Source organism: Macrobrachium rosenbergii, chromosome 6 (assembly GCF_040412425.1).
Source record: "Macrobrachium rosenbergii isolate ZJJX-2024 chromosome 6, ASM4041242v1, whole genome shotgun sequence".
Lineage (NCBI taxonomy): Eukaryota > Metazoa > Arthropoda > Malacostraca > Decapoda > Palaemonidae > Macrobrachium > Macrobrachium rosenbergii.
The window spans coordinates 1,980,335-2,000,000 of record NC_089746.1 but is presented as its reverse complement, the minus strand read 5'-3'; the positions used below and the strand labels follow the sequence as shown (position 1 = coordinate 2,000,000).

Below are 19,666 nucleotides of genomic sequence, written 5' to 3'. Positions count from 1 at the left end.
AAGAACCATGAAAAGCAGATGTTTCTTAAGAGGCGACGCCTTTTGTTTTTGACTGATGTGGTGTCATCACGCAAAAAATATCCGCGTCTGAGCCAACAGTGGAAGGGAAGGCTAATAGCTTTGCTCTGTATTTAAATGATTTCTCGCAAGGTCGTTGTAGTAGGTTTTATTTCTTTGTGAAAGATGTACAGTAGTTTGATTCAACTTCGTTTTTTTCCGCTGCAACCAAGGTGAATCCTTGTAGAAAACCTGTGCAGTCTACTTCAGCATATACATACAGGCTACAAGTAACATTGATGGCATTATTTAGCTTTTGTCATATATAACTTTCTAAACAGTAAAGATCTGTCATTCACAATTTAGTTTTTGATGCATATGAAAATAATTAACAAAATATATTCACACGTTACTTGCTTGCCGTTTTCTTATTTTTATCAAATACAAGTTTTTCCATCTCTGCTTCAGTTCCGATTTCTCTTCTCATTAAAATTACTGTTTCATATACTGTAAAAGTTCCCTGTTTCCTAAATAAACGTCAAACAGCTTTTTCAAATGATTCACTTAAACTCATAAAGCTAAACCCAACTTAAATAGTTACAATGTAAAAGACACTAAAGCCAACGACCGAATTGTTGTGGCGCCGTCGAACAAAGTTTTGTTTCCTGCCTTCGTGTCGATGGCCGCGTCATCAGGGGCTGACTCCTCCAAAGGCCGAGATGAGAACAAGGCAGAACCAGAAGTGTCGACTTCTGTAATGAATCAAGAATGTGATGATGATCATCAAATACTGAGTAGCAAACAAATCGGCCACTGCTTCACATTGACATTACATCCTGATCACACTACCGTCCGAAGCAAATTATTGCGTCATCAATAACGCAGACGTTGTTATTAATTGTGGTGACGCCCATATATAGACTATGAAATATTTCCTGTTAAAACAGAAATCCATCTCATAGAAAGAGCCCATAAAAACACCAAAATGTAGATTTTGGCGTTCTTATGGGCTCCTTCTATTATATATATATATATATATATATATATATATATATATATATATATATATATATATATATATATATATATATATATATATATATATATATATATATATATATATATATATATACACACACACACACACACTCACACACACGGCTGAAGTCACAGGAAAGCTTGGAAAGAAACGACAGAGTGCCAAGTACAATTTGTGTAATTAGAACATGTGCCCTGAAGATACGTTAATTATACGAGAGTGCTTAGTACTCTGTCGTTCCTTTCATCTTGTGACTTCAGCTAATAAACATCTCACGTGTATATTTTTATGACTTTTATTGTACATTATATATATATATATATATATATATATATATATATATATATATATATATATATATATATATATATATATATATATATATATATATATATATATATATATATATATATTGTGTGTATATATGTATATATATATATATATGTATATATATATATATGTATATATATATATATATATATATATATATATATATATATATATATATATATATATATATATATATATAATATCATATACATATTAGGTAACTCAGAAAAAGCCATAGTCAGCGCCGCATCTGTCACTCACCGCGGACGGAAGTTTTTGCGGAGAGTACCCTCTAAAAAAGCTGCAGCCTTTTGGCATTAATAATTTTTGGGAGGATGAAAGTTTCACCCTCCCCAGATTGTAGAAAATCTCTCCAGTTCTATAGTAACTCAGCTGTTTCACAGAACACTAGAGCATTTTCCGTGCGAATGGTTATAAGATTTACAAAACATTGGTTTTCCTTTTGGCATGTGGTCGGAAGTGTCGGTGATGGTGGTGTGGGGTGGGGAGTAGAGGGCTCAGCAAGCAAGCTTACTGGAAAACGTCTTGATAATCATTTAGTAGGTTTTCATTGTTGTCAATATTTCATTCCTGTTTTTGTTATTCCACACGGGAGGGCACAATGCCCTCCGTCCTCGTTTCCTAATAATTAACCAGTTTCCTGTTGGTCCACCGTCAAAATATTGCTAAAATAGAATCGGGAAATCCAGATGGGGTTTTTACAGAAAAGAAAGAAGTATGTTCTCTGCCGGGTGTAGATCGGATTTTCCACGAAAGAAAGGGGTTGCTCTAGGCCTGCTCAGCATTGTCCTGGTTCAAGAATGTTTTCAGGCATACTCTGAACAGCAGAGATGTTTGCTTACTTGGACTGTCATGATGGGAATGTTTTTGAGATAGCAGTCAATACAGATTATAAGAGACTTACGTGTAGATAATATTGTATGGAACATCACAAGGCCAGAGTACTGATCAAGACAGAATTCATGAAAGCATGAAAAGGATGTCCGTCTGTCTTCTAAGAGTGAAAACCCAAAAAGATGAGTAGTGAATATGCTGCTGATCTTCAGGTGGTGGCTGACGTTTTGGTTTCTCACTTTGCTGATGTGTCAGAGAAAACTGATGACATTATACTCAAATTTATCACCACTGGGGTCAACAGAAACTAATTGTTTTCACGCTGTTTAGGGAAGAATCAGGCTTCTCTCCATGAAAGTATTTGCATTAGTATAATAAAAAAAATTCCAATGGAATGCACTCCTAGCAGAATGAAATCCATAAAATAAACAAATTATTTTTGCTAAGCATTATTTATTAACCACGTAAAAAAGAACATGTCCTTCATGTAAATGGGAAAGATTACCAATGCTGCCCTTAGTTGAAACGGAATGACAGGCCGTTAGCGACCAGCGACCGACCTACTGCCGTGATCTTCTGACTGTCAAATCATGAACGCGATGGATGCTCACCTTATGATATTTCTAGAGCTTAAAAATTATGGTTCAGCAGCTCATTTGCGCTTCAGAAACTTGTATATTTATCACTGGGCTTGCTCATATGGAATCTTCAATTTAGGAAGTTTATGCATTTAAACATCATCTTAGTGTCTTTCTTGTGTGTGAGAAAGGAGACAGTGTTAAGGTAAGCAATAACTTTTTACAACACCTTTACAGATATTACGGTTACAGACTGAAAGGAGCCGTCGCTGTTTATATTTATGCCGTTTTGAAAAATTGAAAGTGCATATGAGAAGGAGTAATATTATGTCTTGCATTCTCAAGGAGGTGTTCTGTAGGGCAGTATACTGCGTTACCCTTTTTTGCCCTTACTGCTTCCATCATTGCTAAAATAGGTCCTGAACATGTTTTATGTATGTTATTCAGATCGTTGTTTCCTTGGAATATTCCTGGACAGAGGCAAAGAGGCTGCAAATTCACTACTGGTTAAGCACAGAAGTTGTCGGAAATGTGGTGCCTTCATTTCTCAACACTACAACAGTAGTTAACAAACTCATAAATGTCATTTTTCGAAGTTCCACATCTCCCAAAATTAATATGTCTAGCATGAAATTGTTCCTTGGGAAGATATCTGCAGATGATGTGTTCGCGAATAAGACGCGAACAACGGATACAAGTTAGCGCAGGTTTTAGATGAGCATTGCGGAAAAAGCGAAAACCAATGTCTACCTTTCCATGATGTTTCAGTTACGAAATCCCTTTAGATTTCGAGAAGAGCAACACACCAAAAATCATTATATTCACTATTTTTCGTCTCACATAACAGCAATGAAAGGAAGTGTTATGGTGGGCTTGCTTTTTTAAAACCCACAGGCTGCGCGATTCTACGTACCTTGGCGAAGAAACGGCCTATATAAACTCATGATTTTCCAAACTAGGACATATTCATGGCTCATCAGTGTGGCCCTAAGAAAAAGCAGGTATATGAACTTTTTCCAAAAAAAAATTAACTTCGAATATCGACCAAATAGAGATGATAAAGCTATCTTTCTTTCCACCCAGAATTAGAGAAAATTATCTATAGATTAGGTGACTCCGACCATCTGTTCACTTTTCACTTCAGTAACACAATCAGAGGTAACATATTAAAATAAGTTTAAGCGTTCTTGTGACAATTTCACTTCCGGTGTATATGTAGTTAAATGTAAAAATGTAAGTGGCTGTCTTCCTAAAATGATAGAAACAAGGACACTGCAATACATTTATGAGATAACGAATAGCTGGACTTCAACGACAGTAGCTAATTTACAAAACCAACAATACTGAGGTACGTAAAAGAATCGAAGAGGGTTTATTATTTTGGACATGTCCTCAGGTAAATTATTTAAAGGCCTATGAGTTTGTGTCGGATCTTAACCGACAACCGCTATCTGGTTTGGCCCATTCTGGCCCATCTCCTGAGACCGAGATATTCCGGTTGCCTAGATCATCCTTTAATTCATCAAAGGAGACAAACTCAGCTTGAGACAGTCTGCTTGCAGCATGTATAGTATAACCTGGTTCTCTCGGGAGAGAGAATGAGGAATTTCCAGAACGTCTGAGTTTCTTGTAATGTCAACCAATACTTCTCCAATATTCTATTCAGTGTTCTCTTATTCTGCGTATTTCTAACGCTAAGCGGTTGTAGATGAAGTCTCACATCACGACTAGCTTTCAGGGAGCTGCGATGTACTCGTATAGTAAGAGAGGCAAGGAGGTTAGAAATGACCTGTCGGCCCAGATTTTCATTCAGATTTCAGGGCTACATCTTCGACAAGTGTGAGGTGAGGCAGAATTGTGAGAGGGTCATGTGCCCTATCGCTGGCGAGCAAGAAAATAAATTGGTTTTCAAACGCAGAAGGCATCCCGATGCTGGGCCCTTCGTCACTTTCAATGCCGTCTCCTCTTTCGTACGTGGTTAATTTCTTTATGTTTTTTTTTTTTTTTTTAGGAAACTATCACTGTTTCTTAAATGTCCGTTAAATGGTACCCAACGTATAAACAGATCCTTTATCACTAAATCTTGCTCAGTGAACATCTTTGAAACATTCATTTGCTGCACTAATTTTTTCTGACAAAAGCTACGGTTTGCCATCTAAGAGCAGACGTCAGTTGCATGAGCGAATGTGTATTTCTCACGACAGTAGGAATAAGGTAGCATTTCGTTCCGTTCCGCACTGGCACACACACACACAGTGAGAGAGACAAGTTCATTTTCTTAGTCAAGCGATGTTAGTGAAAAGCTGAGGGACAGCTGAGGCCCTCATTCACTTTTCAACATCACGATCTGCATCATCTTCAGTTACAGCAAGGTCAGAAATTCCATCTCTCATTTTCCTTCTCACCAAGTTATCATCACCGTAGTCGCCATTCGTATACACAGTCAGTACTAGCGAAACAGAGAAGAAAACTGTGATGCGTGAGTGAGCATAGTGACAATAAAAGTGCAGATCAAGAAAACCCGAATGAGAGTCCTACCTCTGAGCCATAAGTCCGAACGCGACGTGAAACCTCTGAGAACACAAACACAACAAGAAGGAAGGAATCCAACCCCCGCACCGCTCTCTCTCTTCTCGGGGACCAGGCTGTCAGGACTGTAAATGAAGTCTGGGCGAATAACTAACTGTTCACATTTGTTTAGTGACATCTGTTGCTATTTATATGTTGGTGGTTTTCTTTATGAAATGACAATAATAAAGTCTGGCAAGAAATTAAGCGCTAAACTCCATAGTTTCTGACCCAGGACCCTGTTCTGATCTAGTGATATGGTAGGTGTACGTCATACAGAAATCAGTGAAGCTCTTCGATATGATCACTCAAAAAAATGGGTTCTTATAAGAGACCTTCCTTTATTCACTTCTTTATCACTTGAGAAAAAAAAAACAAGAATACATATGAAGATTCGGGCATCTCGGGAAACGCTTTGTCAAATGACGACTTCGGGTGCAGAATCAGATAATCAGTGTGCCAGAGTTGACAGTGAACCATCCTGAAAAGAACAATCACAAAACCTATATATATATATATATATATATATATATATATATATATATATATATATATATATATATATATATATATATATATATATATATATATATATATATATATATATACACTCTACTGGTCACCTTCTACCAGATACGTATGTAATTGTAATAACCACGATGACCTCTAACTTCTCGAATTTTTCAGTTCCTGGGCAAAGTTTGTCACTTCAAAGCCTTAGACCCAAATGCAAGAATATGAAGTAATTCTAATGTCCGTAGCAGGATTCAAAATCTCATCAGAACAAGGTCACGTGGTCAGGTCGACAATGTGACCTCGTTCTGATACTCTGGATGTGGGTTCGAATTCCCCCCTGGACACCTGGACATCAGTTACTTCATATTCTTGCATTTAGATCTAAGGTTTTGTAGTGACGAGCATATCCAAAAAGTGTGAAGAGTTCAAGAAGTTAGAGGGTTTATATATATATATATATATATATATATATACATATATATATATATATATAATATATATATGTACAGTATATATACACATATAAATGTGTATACGAATTTAAGTTACATACACCATGCCAGTTTTTATTTTCAAAAATATTAAGCCACAAATATCTTTTATAAGATATTTGTGACTTGACATTAAATGATAATTCTGGATTAATACTTGTGTATATATCTATATATATATATATATATATATATATATATATATATATATATATATATATATATATACACACACATATACACATATACATACATATATATATATATATATATATATATATATATATATATATATAACTAAATCATGAAAATATGGAACGTGCTAAATATATAAATAAAGACAAAATTCACGAAGGAAAGAGAAACAATGGAGTGCTGCAAGGCCTTTCGACTATTGTCCTTTCCTTCATGAATTTTGTCTTTATATATATATATATATATATATATATATATATATATATATATATATATATATATATTGTGTGTGTATATATAATCATTAAGCTACAAATTTCGTTTAATATCCAATTCACACTACTTCGGGAATATTCCCGAAGGTGAATTATTAACGAAGGTGAATGTTTAAGTGATAAATGGATTGGTACTGAAGAGTCTCGAACACTCGACTCGGTACCTTCCAACGACTCCAGTCGACGTTAACCACTGATAATTCATCTTCGGGGATATTCCCGAAGTAGCGTGAATTGGATATTAAACGACGTTTTTAGTTTAATGATTGTACATAAATCACAGTTTGATAAAATTTCTTACACACACACACGTATATATATATATATATATATATTATATATATACATTATATACTGTACCCCGACGATGCGTCAATAAACGTGAAAGCGCTTGGTACTACTGAACTTCTGCCTGTCATTTTCCTGTGGGATTCGCTTATACACTGAAAGCATCACTGTGTGCATATATATATGATATTTTATATATATATATATATATATATATATATATATATATATGTAAATATATGACATTTTTATCACACCTTGATTTATATACAATCATAAAGCTACAAATGTCGCTTAATATCAAGTCCACGCTCCTCGGGAATATCCCCGATGAAATTATCACCGAAGGGAATTTATAAGTGATAAATGGACGGACAGTGTCCGTCCATTTATCACTTATAAATTCCCCTTCGGTGATAATTCCCCATCGGGGATATTCTGAGGGAGCGTGGATTTGATATTAAGCGACATTTGTAGCTTCATGATTGTGTATATATATATATATATATATATATATATATATATATATATATATATATATATATATATATATATATATATATATATATATATATATATATATATATATATATATATATATATATATATGCTTTAAAAAGCACAGTAGATGCACGTGACTTCAGTGTATAAGCGAATCCCACAGGACAATGACAGGCAGAAGGTCAGTACCAAGCACTTTCACGTTTATTAACTCATCGTCTGGGCACAAATGAGACACAGATGAAAAGAAGGTTACAAAGTAAACAAAAAGAATAATAATATCAGATGGTCAGTTGTCAAAGGGCAATAAACAGAAAGATAATCCGGGATCAAGTAGTCACCAACTAAAACATAGGCCTAACTACAAGAGATACGAAAGTTTAGCCATACAAAATCCAAAAACACGAATAAAATTGAATACCAGACGGTTAATTGCCAGGGTGTAATAAACAAAAGGGTAACCCAGGAAAATCCGGGATCACGCGGTCACAAACAAGAACCAAATACTTAACCATAAGAGATGCGGAATCTTACCCATTCAAATTGCAGAAACATGTATAAAAATGAATACTAATTTTGCTTATATTTATCAACAACTTTTTTAATTATGAAGGCACCGAGTTTAAACAAACCAAGACTTAAATTTAGAACACTTTCATTACTTGACTTGATAAAACAAGATTCGATGATATTCTTTTTAACTGTGTCGTTTTACGGGACTAAAGACCTTGCTTCACTCCAGTTAATAGGATGATTTGAATCACTAGTACGTACGAATAATGCATTCGATATTTGGCCAGTTCTCACAGAATATTGGTGTTGTTTGATTCGTTGTGAAAGTGATTTTCCAGTTTGTCCATAATATATTTTATAACAATTTTTTGCAAGGAATTTCATAGATGCAGCCAAAAAACATTTCTGGGAGAATTTTCGATTACTAAACTCTTAACATTAAAATTACTGAAAATAACATTTAGGCTATGTTGAAAAGCTTTAAAATTCTAGGAATTTGTAGAAACCTTTCATCATACGGTAATTTGAAAATATAATGCTTGCTGACTTCAAGTTTATTACTAGTTAAATAAAATATTTTCCTGGCTCTTTTCCATGCTGCATCTACTAAGGTCCTTGGGTATTCAAGTTTCAAAGCAATATCATAAATAGCTTTGATCTAAGCATCAATGAACTGCGGGCTACAGATCAATAAGAACATTCCAGAAAAGACAGAGAATTTAACATTTTGATGATGATTTTGGAATAATAATGAACAAAAGAGGCAATATATATATATATATATATATATATATATATATATATATATATATATATAGATAGATATATACACACAGTATATAGACGTTCGAGCAAGACATACTTGTACCTACAAGCTCTTCATTGTTTGGTGTTTTTTTGAGTTATAAGTGGCTCATTCAGACTATGATTAAGCTATAGCGTACTTTAAAGTGATGTGACTAACACAAATTGGTGTGTAACTCCTTTTTGTTAAAAGGAAGCGTTTATTTTTGTAAGTAACATACATACGAGTGCGTGACTGGGTGCTGGCCGGTAACTTCTTCATGATGCCCTGAGGCGTCTTGCCTCGGGGTCTCGTTCAGCGTTTCATAGACAGTGTACGTTTTCTTTTTGTTTTGCCTGTTTCTGAGGAGGAAAGACTCCATCGGGCTTCATTTTTCGCTGAATTATGTGTCAGTTGAATGTCTTAGTGATGTGTTATTCAGAATAATGAAACTTGGAATTTTGGACTTAATAGGAGTACAGAATATTAGTAGAAACAAAATAGTGGTGAAATTTGGATCTGGAGAGATTCATGGAAGTTGTGAGGGAATATGAGAATAAAGTCATCAAGATAAATGACGTACATACGGTAAAGTTAGTTATCATCAGCACTGCTGTAACATACGTATCAATAAGGAATTAACCCTTAGAGTTGGCGGATGAGTCAGTCATAAACACTAGAAGCAAGTACGGAAAAGTTGAAGGATAAGAAACAATAAGTTTAGTGATGGGCCACTTTAAGGTTTACTGACTGGAACGCCTACTGTCAAGATGAGAATTAGGGAGACTATTCCTTCATCGATTAGTGTTAATGGATATAATTTGACTCTCCTGGACAATGGCCAGAGAAGGACTTGCTACAAATGTGGTCAAGATGGTCACATGGGGAAAGACTGTCAAACTCCAACCGACGAGGAATTGACCATGTAGAATGAGAAAGTCTTTCCTGATATGAAGTCAGACCAAAGGAGCCAAGCAAATCCGGTGACAGCTGCATCTTGAAACTGGATCTTGGAAGGAGGGAACGTGAGAAGGCAAATGAAAAGATTGGCGACGAAAATGAATCATCAAAAGGTAAACGCAACCACTGCAACAATAGCGACGCTAGTCTTATGGAAACAGAAGCCTCTTTGATATGTAGTGTTGACGGATATTTAGGAGTCTCGGCAAAAGAAAGGAAAACGGCGCAAGACATGATGGAGAGGAAAAGTGGGACCACTGAAGTACAAATACACAGGGAACAAGATGATAATGACGAAAATGATAAGATGAACGATGGTGAAAAGGACGCTGAACAACATGAAGTTAAACAGGTTCATGCTGCACTTCTTGGAAAATCAGTAGTCACGGATGGGCAGCATTAATAACAACGTTGAAAAGGGTAACACGAAATCAAAGTGGTAAGTAAGTACTTATAAGCGACTGCTCAAGCATCAGAATAACGCTGAAAAAGTACCAAGGACAAACTTCCTCAGACGACAGGGAGGTTGAGGATGAACGACGAGACGAAAGCGAAAACCCTTTTAGAAGCGACAGGGACCGAGACAAAACGGTTTAAAATAGATAATAGGGACACACTTTAAATTCTTTTTTACATTCAAATTATCAATAGCTACTATAAATGTTCATGGTTTGTGTAGTGTAAACAAGCAAATTAAACTTGTTAATTTCATATTTTTGCATAAATTAGACATTATAATTTTACAAGAACATAATATAAAGGATAGTAAGCAGTTAGAGTACATCGAGAAATTCTGTGAAATTATTTTGAACCCCACACTACTTTCAAAAGCTGGAACTGCAATTTTGTTAAATAAAATGTCACAGGTGAGGATTCTCAGTAAGGAAATGGATGTATAATCAGTGAAAAATGTAGCTTTATGGAAGTTGATTTTCAGTTAATTAATGTTTATGCACCTTTTGGTAGTGAAGAAAGATTAGACAGAGAAAAGCTGTTCAAAAGTGATTTATTGTACCATGGAGAAACAACCTGCAAAATCTGGTGTTAGGAGGGGACTGGAACTGCATAGCAAGTCAAAGAGACTGTTGTAATTCAGATAGTAATCTCTTATCGAGAAAGCTTTGTTACACTTGAAAAATGCGTTAAAACTGAAGGATGCATGGTTTTGAACAAATCACCACATAGAGTACACGTATGTGAAAAAGAACTATGTTAGAGATTTAGATTGTAAGGCACAAAACACGAAGTATCCCAGTTGCCTGGTCAGATCATAATGCAGTGAAAACTCAGTTTAGGCTAAGAAATGGGTCAAAAATAGGAAAAGGTTATTGGATGTTAAATTCCAACAATTTATCTAATACTGTGACAACTGATAACTTTGTGAACTTATGGGGAAGGTTGAAAATGAGATTATGTCAAAATGATTGTTCGGTGCTAGAATGGTGGTTAGATGCCAAAGAACAAATGAAAAAGTTTTTAATGGAAACATCAAAAATTATTAATCAGGAAAAATATGGATACCCAAACCTATTGAAGTCCCTCCTAAGGTGACAATATGAGATTCATTCTAGTAGTTGTTATGCCTTTGAGGAAATAAGTGTGCTTAAAGAAAGAATAAAAACTGTATAGGACGAAATCTGTGATGGAATAAGCATAAGAGCTAAGGTGGATAAGAATAATAAAAGGTGAAAAGCTTTCTTGGCAGCATTATTAGGTAAAGAAAAGAATGTCAAAACTAATATTGTAAAAGTACAAACAGAAAATAGAACGACTCTCACGAATAACAAAGCAATCCAAGCAGAGTTTTATAGTTTTTACAGGGAACTTTATAGTAAAGGTATCACAAACTATAGAAAACAATTAGAATTTTTGGAACAGATAGGAAAAAAATAATAGAGAAAGTGAAAGCAGATTGTTAAGAGTAGTAGCCACAGAAAAGGAGGGTTGGGAGGTAATTAGAAGCATGAAAACTGGTAAATGCCAGGAATTGACGGATTGCCAGCTGAATTTTATAGGGAAATGTGGGGTACTATCAAAGATGAGTTTTTGCAAGTGATTAGGTATGTATTTAAAGAAACTTTGTGGAAACATAAATAATGGAGTAATTAAATTAGTTCCCAAAACTGGTAATTCTGATGATAGTAAAAACTGTCATCCAATTACTTATGCTCAGTGTGGACTACAAAATAATTGCAAAAATAATAGCTAACAGGCTAAAAAAAAAAAAAAAAAAAAACTAGCTGCATTGGTCATATCACAGGAACAATTCTGTTCTGTGCCGAGGAAATCAATCATTAATTGCAATATGCTTCTCAGAGACATAATCTATTTTGTCAATTGAGAAAAAACACCAGCAGCTCTGCTTTCTCTTGACTGGTCAAAAGCGTTTGATAGAGTTGATTTAAATGTTGTCTTTCAGATACTAGAAAGAATGGGGTTTACAGGCAGTTTTATAAGTTCGATGAAAATGCTCTATTTTAAAGCTCAAAGTTGTCTTTGTATTAATGGGAACCTGACCGATTATTTCCCTGTTGAGAGGTCTGTTAGGCAAGGATGCCCATTATCCATGATTCTCTTTGTAATAGCTCAGGAACCATTATACAGAATGTTACAGAGTAAAGTGCTTAAGAACGCTTTAGAACTACCAAATGGACTGAGAATTAGTATTGTAGGATTTGCAGATGACACTACCATTATAGTTAAGTCTGATGAATCAATTAAAGACTGTTTTGGAACAATAAAAGACTAGGAAGAGGCAACAGGCGCAAGACTTAATTATCAAAAAAAATACAACTATAACAGGACTAGGATTATGGGAAAAAAAGGAAGTGTGGCCAGATTTCAGTATAAATGTAATTGTAGGGTCCTTTAAGACACAGGGATGGAATATATTTTCAGATTACCAAAAGTTTTTACTATGCCATCAAAACTTGAAAGTTACAGAAAAAGTATTGTATGCAATAAAATTTACCAAATGTATTCAAAGAAATTACAAGGATTCCAAAAGTCAATTATTGATAAATTCAAAGGTTTTATAATCAGAATTATAAATATGTTTTATATATATACCAAGAACGACTGGGAAATCAATAGAAAAATATGTATTTAAGTTTTATGGAACGGAAACTATCACCCATTAAACAGGCAGACTATGTATTTAAAAAGATAATATATATTATATTGTCAATGTAACAAGAATAAGCCGACTCAGTATTAGGCAACACTTTTTGTTATCCTGGATAAGAAGAGTACCGTTGCATTACCAATGGAGCATCTTGTGTATTACTTAAGGTTTGAGGTTGAACAAATATGACAGATAAACTACTGGCTCCTCCCTCTACTATGCGGACAGGTAATAAAGATGGAAAACTACCCAAATGTGAACTCTTTACTCAATTTGGGTTTTTCCTTGAGAGATGAGAGGTTCAAGCCAAAAATTGAAGAGAAGTGTTTATTTGAATGGAAAACTATTTAATGAGAAACGTTAACAGTAAACTGATTAACAGAGAATTTTTACAAATATGTTTGAAATTTAATGACCACAACTGATAGATCTGGGTTGATGAAAATATCAAATGGAAAAACTGTTGAAACTGCAGTATTTTTCTTTTAAATGGATGCATTTTTTTATTTCTGAAAAAAGTGCAACAAGAAACAGGACTTAACTGGTTTTCTGATATTTATTAAATGAATTGTGTCATACGTCAAGATTTAAAAAGTTTATTCAAAATTTTAAAGGTGAATTTTGAAGCACATTCAAAAAAGGTTTGTTTTAACACTGGTGCAATCTTTATGATTTAAATGCCATGTTATTGGGATTTGTTTAGCTTGTAGGAATAAAATAAAACGATGGTTATTAGACGTTTTATAAAATGGATGATAAAAAATAGATATACTGATGAAATCTTATTGGGTAACTACAGAAAAATATTATCATTGAAATACATAGATTATTTGAAAATGTACACGATAAAATATTTGACAACCTGAATTGTAGATAAAATTATATTTGTTTTTGATACAACAAGTGTCAAATTTGATTAAATTTGATTGTAATTATTCAAAAAATGTAAAATCAATGATATTTTATTTAATAAATTGATAAATTTTACAGCTTCATTTAGAACATTTTTCAAGCTATATATATATATATATAAATATATGAATATAGCAATGATTCCAAGTCATATAATTAATATAACCTCTGATATCTTGCTCAGAACAACGGGACTATTTTTTCCGAATGGTCATTTGCTAGTCCATTTTGTGACTCCGAGTTTGTTTAAGTTCAGTTTGGGGTTTCCAGTTACCCAGTCATTCAAACTCTGAAGATGGCTAACCCTGTTGTAGGTTAGGAAGGTAAGATATGGTTAGGTCATCCTGCTGACATGGCATTCTTCAAAGGTGGGGTTTGTTTTCGTCTGCGGAACCTTTTCCCGTCAACACGCCCCTAATCCTCCTCTACTGTTCTCTCTCTGCGAGACGAGTTTAATCGACTGCTGAACAGGTTCATCAGACGAAAACATAATATATGTGTATACATACTGTATCTGTATATATATGTTTTTCATATTTATATATATATATATATATACACTGTATATATGTATATATACTGTATATGTGTTGTTTTAGTAATTTTAATGTTGAGAGTTTAGTAACTGATAAATTCTAAGATGTTTTTTTTCATCTATGAAATTTTGTAAAAAGTGATAAAATATATTATGGACAAACTGGAAAATCATTTTCACAACGAATCAAACAACACCAATATTCTGTGAGAACTTGCCAAATATTGAATCATATTATTTGCCATATCAAGAATTCAGATCATCCTATTAACCGGAGTGAAGCAATTTCTTTAGTCTTGCAACGGCACAGTTAAAAGGAATATCTTCGAATCTTGTTTTATCAAGTCAGGTAATGAAAGTGTTCTAAATTTAAGTCTTGGTTTGTTTGTTTGATGCTTTCATAATTAAAAAGGGTTGTTGATAAATATAGTATATATATATATATATATATATATATAATAAATATATCCATTTTATATGTGTGTGTGTGTGTGTGTGTGTGTGTGTGTGTGTGTGTATGTAATTCCTAAAAGTCTATGGTATTAATCATGTATCTTTTCATCTAGACTTTGCATCACTCAATACTTTGTTTTTTTTTTTGTCAAGCAAGGCTCTCAGGAATACGGAAAATTTTTTCACGTTTCTTCCCACATTTTCTTATTATATTCGATGGACCGTTTCCCCACCTATCGGTGGCGTCTTTAGGACTAGATTACAAATTGACATCAACAGTTTTAAAACGGTAAGCAGACTTAAGAGGTAATACTTAAATGTGAAATATGAGGTCACTTAGCTGCGCAGACTATGAGCATGAGAGTAAGAACGGCTGACCAAGAGGAATTCAGAACTCCAATGACGCCATATTTTAGGTTGAAGGATTAGCTCTGAAGTCTGTGTCCAGTAATCACATTCAAGGTTAAGGCAGCCTCCAGTAGTTTTAGAAATACATTTTTATCTGTATCACAATTATTCACACCCTCTTCCAAGTTTCTTCTTATAATTCCTACAGTTTTCTTAACTAGTATGTTCGTAAACAATGGCACGACATCAGAACAAGCGAATTTACAATTTTCTACACAAATGCCATTAAGTTCGTTCATTAGAAACATCTGTGTTTGAACCAAGTTTTTTGGAATGCCCATAGACACCCATTAAACAAGGCTAAGAGGATTTAAAAAGTATTTTGGTGGCCTCTTTTTCCTCCTGCTGAATTATTTCTTGACCTTTTTAACGAAACCCCGCCAAGTAAATCCCGTGATTCACCGCGCATTCGGGTCGTTTGGTATTTTTAAGGGTGTTTACGTGCAAAATTTTGCCGTGTTTAGTACCAGCCCCTTGGGGATGCACGTAAAACAGGAAATAATAATGGTAAATACCATAAACATAACGGTAAATGCCATAAACATAAGTCTTACATTGTTATGGATGTTACGGCCTAAAGTGACTTACGGCCGAAACGACCAGGACCGTTCACCGCGTGTCCTTCTCTCTCTCTCCAGTTATCTCTGTAAACCCCCTTCCCTAGTCGACCCTCTTCCAAGCCACTGCCACCCATCGTTTGCATGCTTAATTAATTTCCAGATTAGGAAAAGTGATACCAAAGTGTCTTTTGATTGGCTGTGCCGTCCATGTGCCCGCTCGAGTGATTAGAGCAATCTTTAAACATTCGGGCGTGATGTTGCAGTGATTTAGGATAGCTCGATGATACATGGTTGGGGCTTAATGCGTGCTATTCTATAAAACTTAATTCGAAATACCCTCTATTTGAGAGGGAAAACTTTATCTTGTGTGACGTTAACTTTCATTCTTCGCCTGGAGAATTTTGTGCGGCGGTTCAATGAAATTTGATTTACAAAAAGCACCGTTAAATAATTACGTATTATTATCTATTATTAACCACGTGTGTCCGTGGTTATAATTAATTTGTGACCTATTATTATTTCTTAAGTAGATGCAGTTCATTGTTAACTGGTTTTACGATTTATTAAATAAATTGACGTCAAGACAAATAAGTTTCAGTGCTGAAAGTCTTTCCATTCCTCTTAGTTTTGTGCATCATTCAAAATTTTATAGCAGGAACACTTTGTACAGCCATGCTGGCTATGTAACATTGGGATTTAGGAAAACTAAAGACAGGAATAAAATAAAACGATGGTATTTCGGTTTATAAAACCGTTCAAGGATAATAAAAAATAGATATATACTGATGAAATCTTATGGGGTAAGTGCAGAAACATATTATCATTGAAATACATACATCCATTTGAAAGGTGCCGATAAAATATTTGAGTCATGTGGATTTTTGGGTTCCAATTATATTTGTTTTTGTACTGTCAAGTCAAATTTGATTAAATTCTGAATTTAATAACTATGTAAAAATCCTTAAAATCAACGCATATTTTAGAAATAAAGATAAATGTATATACAGTATTAACATATGATTTAATTTTCCAAGAGGGATTCAAGTCATTAACGACAACATTGTACATAGAAGATTCAGTAACGAATAATGGTAGCCAAAAGGGATTTTGTCAAAGCACCAGTTACAAAGGTGACTAATTAGTGTTTGCAGAGCAGACAGGACTACCTCTAAATAAGCAATAGTCCATTGTGTCTGATGTTTAATGTTAGCAGGGGGTGTCAAAGGATTTTGTAATAGAGAACAGTACTCAAAAGCGTTAAAGTATCAAACGAGTGTCAGATGAAATTTGAAATTAAGAAGTCTATAAGAAAAACTGGATAGTAAAAGCAGTAGCCTCTATTTCTCTCTCTCTCAGCAATACACAACAGAGGAACAGGTTCTCTAATAAAAAATAATACTATGTAACAAATATCGAATATATATAGATATATAAATTTGTCGAAAGACAATAATTATATCCTAAAGGTATTCATCTTATCTAGGTATCAGTATATATACTGTATATATTGTTTGTCATTTTAATGTTCAGAACAAGATGGAAAATTCTAGAGATGTTTCTGGCTGCCCATCTCTTGAAATTCCTTGTAAAGTGTCTGATAAAATATATTATGGACTGAAACTGTTTTGTATAAAATCATTTATTGTCAAACAACGTCCAATTTTCCTTCTTGAACGCCAAATATCGTAATGCATTATTCGGTCATATTTGTCTTTCAGATCATCCTAGTTTCCAAAGGCTGCGGTGAATAAGGTCTTTAGTCGCTTAACGACGACTGTGCGCAGGAACCATTTGTATCTTGTTTCATATGACCAGGTAATTAAAACTAAATTTAAGTCTTGGTTTGTTTAAACTTGTTTTTATTTTTTCTTAATTAACGTAAATAGTTGTTGATAAATATAAGCAAAATTTATTCATTTTTATACAATTTGAATAGGTAATTTCCGTATCTCTTTGTTAAACTGTCTAGTTTGTGACCATCAATTCTGGTTTTTTTTGGAATTGGTTTTATTAATAACCTGCTGCATCAATATGACGACATCTTTATGGATCAATTTTATTTTTTTTAAATTTTGATCCACAATATTAAACTTTGGTATCTCTTGTAGTTACGTGTTTTAGTTTCTGATCTCATCTTGACCACGGATTATCTTTCTGTTTGGGAGTTACGCCTAGTTAACAACTGACCATCTGATATTCTTGTTCTTTTGTTTACATTATGACTTGACATTTCATCTGTGTCTCAGGCATTCCACGATGCAGTTAATAAACGACAGGAGTGGTCCTAATCTACTGATTCTCAAAATCAGTAACACAGTAACAACTGACAGCAATATATATATATATATAAAAATATATATGTGTGTGTGTGTGTGTGTGTGTGTGTGTGTGTGTGTGTGTGTGTAGATTTTACTAACCAGGAATATATATAGAAATCTTTTCATCTAGACTTTGCATCACTCAATAGGTTTGTTTTTTTTTGTCAAGACAAGGTCTGATCACGGAATAGCCAGAGGAAATTTTTTCATTTCTTCCAAACAAATGTTCTTATTATATTCGAAACCGACAACCTATGGCGGTGGCGTCTTTAGGGCATTTACAAAAATGACATCAAGAAGTTTTAAAACAATTATTCAGACTTAGAGGTAATAACATAAATTGTTTGAAAACGAGAAGCTGCGCAGACTATGAGCATGAGAGTATTGTGGCTGAACAGATAAAACAAACTTCAATGACGCCATATTTTAGGTTGAAGGATTAGCTCTGCAAGTCTGTGTCCAGTAATCACATTCAAGGTTAAGGTAAATATATCGGTAGTTTTAGAAAAGATTTTTATTAGTATCAAATGATAATTGCTATAGGACCCTCTTCCAAGTTTCTTCTTATAATTAAGAAAGTTTTTTCTTAACTTTGTTTCGTGAAACAATGAGAGACAAAAAGAACAAGTCGTTTACAATCGCTTCCCACCATGCCATTAAGTTCGTTCACTGACATCTGTGTTGTGAACCAAGTGTAGCTTTAGATGCCCATAGACTAGCCAGCGTTAAGGCCAACAGAGGAACTCGAGTATTTTGGTGGCCTCTTTTTTCCTCCTGCTGAATTATTTCTTCACCTGAATAGCTTTTCTTTGACTGTCCAACTGTAAATCCCGTGATTCACCGCTTATGTCGGGTCGTAAAGGAAAAGGCACTAAGCAACGTCATCGTGCAAATTGCAGAGAAACTAGGAGTTTAGTATTGTCCATCGGCACCACGTAAAACTGAAATAATAATGGTAAATACCGGCGCATAACGGTAAATACCATAAGCGTATAACGTCTTGAAACTTTCAGCCACGGCCCATGAAACTTAGCCGAAACGGCCCAGAACCGTTCACCATGGCACGGTGGTGGCCTGCGTTGTTCTCTCTCTCTCCAGTTATCTCTATAGAACCCCCTATAGACGACCCTCTTATAGCCACTGCCACCCATCGATCAGGCTAAATTTTAATTAAAGGAAAAGTGATACCAAAGTGTCTTTTGATTGGCTAGGGGCTGAGTGGTTTGGCAATGTTTGATGACGTGAGGGTTGATGATTTAAAGCTCGATGATCACATTTGGCAGCCCTTAGCCTCAGTGGTTTATAAGACCTGAATTCGGACAGAAAAAGTCGAACTTTCAGAGGATGCCTTTATCTTGTGTGGTTTTCATTTTACAGAAAACTGAAATCCGAATAGTGGACAAACATATTTCATTTTATATAGCACCGTTAAATATATATACGTATTATTATATATTATATACACA

At 34.3% G+C, this 19,666-nt stretch overlaps 1 protein-coding gene across 7 annotated transcripts in view; it reads right to left on the bottom strand.

The window, feature by feature from the left end:
- LOC136839110 (beta-1,3-galactosyltransferase 1-like) overlaps window positions 1-19,666 on the bottom strand; it is a 132,328-nt gene that overhangs the window by 48,196 nt on the left and 64,466 nt on the right. For 2 of the 7 annotated variants that reach the window (XM_067104763.1, XM_067104761.1), the window contains exon 2: window positions 599-749. The exons of the other annotated variants lie outside the window; for them this stretch is intronic. The gene's annotated coding sequence lies outside the window, so the exon portion shown is untranslated. The remainder of the gene's footprint in view (window positions 1-598; window positions 750-19,666) is intronic. 7 annotated transcript variants of the gene reach the window in all.